The following is a 6,000-nucleotide window of genomic DNA, read 5'->3' as shown; positions in this document are numbered from 1 at the left end:
CTCCAACAAGTGAAAAGCCAGAGAGGACAGGACAGGAATAGAACTAAGAGCCGGAGGAACGGCGGGTGGATTGTGTCCACCTCTCAGCTCTCAGCATGAATCAGCACCTGACTTGGTCAGGGTTGATACAGTCACTTTCCTAATTAAGACAAGCAGAGTGGTCAGATGCCACCCTGACTATGACAAGTATCCTATATCAGAAAATATCTTTTGGCATCCAAATTCATCTAGTAACCTAAGTATCTAGTATCTAAGAGCAATTTCTGTCCTGGTACTCCAGTCCTTTCTCAAATTTGTCAATCTTCACTCCAGTTCTAGTCTTACACCATCACCACCTTAGCTAGACTCAAGAGGTAATGCAACAAGACAAAACCCCTCCAACCCTGCTTAGCTGTTTCCCCTAACGCCAGGGAAAGGCCCTCCTGCCCCGAAAGCTTCTTTCTCCTCCCCTCTCTCTATATGGGAGGTTCTCAAGCTTTGCTTCACACTGGAATCTCGTAGGGAGCTTGAAACACTGCTGATGCCCGGTCCCACCCTCAGAGATTCTGATCTAAAAGTCGGTGTGGCCTGGGCACCTTTTACAAGCTCCCTGGGTGACTCTAATGTGCAGCCAAGGTAAGAACCACTACTCTTAGATCCTGAGCTGCAGGTAGCTATCCTTTTGGATAAACATCCTGAGTGTCATTTCACCTATCTACCGAGGGAAACAGGTGACAGGGAAGGCAGACTCTGAATGGAGAAGGGCTGGAAGGCAGCTTGCAGTGCTGGGGACGAAAAAGCAGGAGCCAATGTCCCAGTCCCCCAAACCCAAATGCCATCACCCCACCCCATTTCTGAGAACATTGCAGTTTGTAAAAGTGACTGAAGTACTGATATTTAAAATGAGGACATGTCAAATGCACTTACATTTGGCTGACCAGAGCTCAAGAGACAAGAAGTAGAATCACAGAGTAATTATAATCTAGTCATTAGAGCAATGGTTCTCAAACTCTAGTGTGCCTCAGAATCCCCTGGAGGGCTTGTTAAAAAGGAATTTAGGGTCCTACTCCAGACTTTCTTATTTAGTAGGTCAGGGTGGGGTTGAAGAATGTGCATTTCTAGCAAGTTCCCAGGTTTGTGGTTGTTGCTGCTCGAGGGACCACACTTTGAGAAGCACTGCATTAAAGTGTTTCACAATAAACCTAATGACATTTCCACCTGAACTATTTATGTTGTATACACATGGTCTGTCTTAGCTACTCTTAAAAGTGCTATACCATCAAACTGAATGAAACAGAAAAAACTCAAGTAAAACTTGAGGTATTAGATACATCCTAAATAACATTATGGATAGCTTGAAATACTTGAAAACACAACACATTTTTCTCCCATGCTCCCCTTTTTTATTATTTGCTTTGAAGAATTGGGTATTGAGGATACCATGGTGTTTTATAAAATGATATTTGTAAATCTTGGCCTGAAAAAAATCAATGTAGTTTTCAGAACTGCTTCACTTACTTTTGAGCAATAGTCTATGTATCCGAATGAATAATTCTTTTATTTATTTTATTTATTTTTTTTGTGGCTGGCCAGTATGGGTATCTGAATCCTTGACCTTAGTGTTATAACATTGTGCTCTAACCTACTGAGCTAACTGGCCAGCTTTGAATGAATAATTCTAACAAATCAGTAAAATACCCTGGTCAGCTTTAGTTTGTGGGTAAAACTCCGTTAGGGATTATAAATATCAAAACTTAATGAGACAGTGTCGGCAGATAGCTTTGCTAAAAGTGGAGTAAAGGTAGCTGGAAGTCTACTGAAATATGCCCTTTTTGAAATTCTCCATTTAATGAGATCAATAAACAAGAAAACTAGTGTTTCACAAAGCTAATTCTTCACCGTCAATGCATATTTGGTTAACCGTAGAGTGAATCCAATCTGCTGAAGTTATCCAGAAAAATATAACAACACAGAGAGGGAGGAACTTGTTTTTTTTAACAGGCACTGTTGTTCCTGATTTACTTAAGATCACTCAGTAGGATACTCATGCAGAGTAAATAGGACAGCAGCACACCAATGGCTTCAGCAGCCTGCGTTAGAAACACATTAGCAGACTAGTAGTCAGATACCTTTGCCTCAGGTCTGTCTGTGGTCTCGTTTTCTATAGGTTAAAATTTTTTTTTTAATGCTTACTTGTATAGATAAGACTAAAATCTTAGGAAAACGAAAAGATGATACTTCTCCCTAAAGCACGTTTTGTCAAAACAAAATCATCTCGATTCTAAATTTCTGTATTCACTGCTCGGAGCGATTCTGAATAATTTCCCACCTTTCCAGAGTTGTTCATCTATGTGCCTCTGGCTTCAATTCAAGCAAAACCCAATTATTCTGTTTGTCTGCAGTGTTAGATTTTTACCTAGGAATTTCTCTCCTTCGTTTCGTTGGTAAAAAACATAGCCTTAGAAACAAAGACACCAAGATATCAGAATTAATTTGTTTCTAAATAGGAAAAAAAAAAAAACGGCCTCGATTTATAAAGTATGTCTCTGATTATTAACAGACTCACTTGCTAATAATGAGTGTTTCCTCTCCACCTATCCAGACTCTCATGAATTCGCCATACATCTTGTTGTAGTAGTTGCAGGCACTGCCAATCCCCATCCACAGGATTCTGCCGTGGGAAATCAGGGGCCCAATTCCCATGCAATAGCGAGGACCTAGGAAAGTCATCAGATCACAATCAGCATCTCAGCAACACCAAAAACAGCAACTGCTTTGTGTTACTACTGTTTTTGTTCTTTTACATCTAAATGTTCTTTACAACTTCTGATATATCTGTGAGTCACTAATAAAGTGATTTAAAACAAGAGAAGCTTAACGTGAGGCTCTTCACCCCTCTGTGAGTAAAAAGTAGTTCAGTATCCATGCTACACTAGCTCCATTTGGTCTCAATCACTTCAGTCTGAATAAACTGGGGTATGTGTGCTAATTTCTTTCCACATTAAATAGTGTCAGTGAGTTTCAAATACAAGTCAATTGATCCATCTGGTAACAAGCCTAGAAACCACGACAAGTGCCAAGCTGACAGATCTGTTTGGCTGCCTGGTTTTGTCTGAAAACTTTTGGTTTGAATGCTTCAGTTGACAGAATTGGGAGGATTAGACCTGGGTGGCAGTTTTAAAGTAGTTCTTTTAACTGAGAGAAACAAGGTCTGCAAAGATAATGTCCAATCTAAGAACATCCGTTTCTTAAAAAGGACTCAGTTTAAGAAAAGAAATCTTAAGCTAAATTTGACTAGGCAAAATAAAGCTAACAATTGAGAAATTAAGCATTGAGTCTACTCGGTGTCTAGACTAGAGTTTGAGTCCTGTGATCTGGTTTTAGTCAAGAGCAGTGACCACTTGCGTCCTTGCTTATGTAGATTGGCAGAATTGTCAAAAACATAAATCCAGGGGAAAACTGGGGAATTTAATGTTGCTTATATCAGAGAACAAACTTGGTGGCTTGATTGTATTAGTGGTGGTAAAAAGTCAGATAAAAAATTTTTGGAATGGTTTTAGGAATTAAATTGTAAAGTAGTAGTTTTTCTAAATCTTTCTCCTTTAATACCATTCTGTCAATGAAATAGTTATGAAGCCAAAGCCTGCCTAACTGTATGAGGCAGAATGTTCACCCCATGGGCAAGAGCTGCGAAATAATCCAGAGAGTCTAAGATTTTGCTTGAATCATCTGCATTTGATGTTTTTTCCCAAATGCAGCACACAATTTTAGTCTTTTACTTTGCCATAGCTGACTTAATCTGAACAAGACTGTCAGCTCTTTTTTCTTTACAGAGATGATTTTTGTTAATATCTATAGAACCAAAATATTGTTAATATTTTTAATCTTATGCTTATTTTAATAAGACTTTCTTATATAGATGACTGACTTTATATTAAAATAATCCCATTCTGTTCGTAAAAAGATTTAAGCAAGCAGAATTGACTAAATGTGTACTTCCTAACAATGTCATCAGGTAAAGCAACCTTTAATCAATTAAAATGAGCATGATAATAAAATACTTTGCTGGACAGCTATAGTTTGACATATTGTAGATGCTGAATAAATGTTTCCTGAATACATTTTAAAAGTTAATTAGGTATGTACATGTAATATAAAGGATAAAGTTTTAAATGCCATTCTTGTTTAGGGTAGTTTAGGTTGTATTTACATTTTGATTAAAAAATGGAAAAATGTCATATAACATACATTTAGTCTCCATGAGGCAAAACATCTAGTTATTTGCAAATAGACTATTCAACAAACATTTACTTACCTAATATGCCAGGCCCAAGAGAAACAAAGACATACAAATTAAAAACTGTACTTTTCATCTTTTATCTAAAAGTTTGTTGCCATATAGGAAATCTTAAAATTTGGGAACCACCACACAAATTTAGGATATGACCATGGAGATTTGTATCTATTGAAAAAGGGTGAATGTGATAAAGCCTGTGCTTAAGTTGAGAATCTGAGTGTTCTAACCAGAAGAGAACCAGAGTTTTGGGTCTTTAGTGATCAATCGTATGTCAGCTTAATTCACCCAACAAACACTTACTGAGACCCTATTAGATATAGACTCTAGCTCCAAGTTAGGAACGGGATATGTTATGATATGCATAATGGTCCTCATCAGAGTCCCAGGGTGGGAGAGAGAGTATGTGAAAAATAGTTACAAAATCAAATAATTATAACACAATGTGATCCTTTCATTTACATGTGTGTCTTATGCCCCCTTCTCCCCAGCTGGAAAGAAGAATGTCCTAGAAGGGTAGAAAGTTTGGTAAAATATTAGGGAAATCTTCTGATTGCATTCACACGAAACTGCTCTCTGCTGCTGCTTAGATGTGAGAACACTTATCTAGGCATGCAGTGATTGCAGGAGCTTCTTTCACACCCTCAAAGGAGCAGTAAATACTTCACTGCATTTTTTGTGTGGAGACAGCTTCCTGGAAGCCAACAGCTGTCCTGATCAAGAAGTGGTTGCATTCCACACCTAGGCTTATACCCTAGAGAAACCAGCACACACATGTTCACAGCAGCACTGTTCACAAGAGCCCCAAATGAGAGACGCCCAAATGTGCAGCAACAGTAGCAACTGATAAAACCACGAGTATTCATTTAAGTCAATATCCTATGGCCTGAAAATGAGGAAGAGGAGGAAAAGGCATGCTACCTGCCCCTCCTCACACACACACACCTGTAATTCATTGACCTTGACCTAGGAGCCCATGAGGGGGAGGAGAAACCCAGTGAGGAAGGGGCAGTATTGGGGAAGGGAGTTCAGGTTAAAGACCGTGGAAGTCATCCCCCGGCTCTGAGCCTTCCTCCTCAGGAGATGACCCTGTCAGGGAGCAGAGAAAAAAAATTAACTAAATGTTCCATTAAATTGGGCATTATTGTAACCTGAAATATCAGGCTGAATCAGACAGAGAGATGGGCAATTATCTGGAAAATTTTAAGAAGAATCCAGACACAGGGCAATTTGTACCAGTCCCACGCTCTGACTCAGAATCACACTGAGATTCATTCAGTTGCCCACCACAGTGAGAAGTGCATGATAGCTATGCTCTAGAAATAAAGCCTTCTCTGATAGCTTATGAAATTGGGAGCAGGTGCCTGTCATGAGGAATTTTCACTGAAAGCTAAGGAAACAGTCTGAAATTTCTGATAATTCTGAATTAATCTCATATCGGATAATTCTAGCATTGGTGGTGAAATGGTAAGGTTTTCTATTGGAATTATCTGGATAATTATATTACTCTCTACTTTTGATTGAGCCACAGACCCTGCTGAAGATTCTATCAGGGTGAGATGTTCCAAGAGAACCATAGTTGTCCCCACTCTTCTCCTGTTGCCCAGGTCCCATTCAACCCTTATGGTGGTACCACATCACTACACCGCCAAGAATACGATAAAATCAAAAGTGGAACAAAGAGAAGGGATAAGTAAAGGAAGGAAGAGGGTGTGGATGAGGCCCAA

Source organism: Cynocephalus volans, chromosome 3, assembly GCF_027409185.1.
Source record: "Cynocephalus volans isolate mCynVol1 chromosome 3, mCynVol1.pri, whole genome shotgun sequence".
Classification (NCBI taxonomy): domain Eukaryota; kingdom Metazoa; phylum Chordata; class Mammalia; order Dermoptera; family Cynocephalidae; genus Cynocephalus; species Cynocephalus volans.
Note: the sequence above shows the minus strand (reverse complement) of the source record.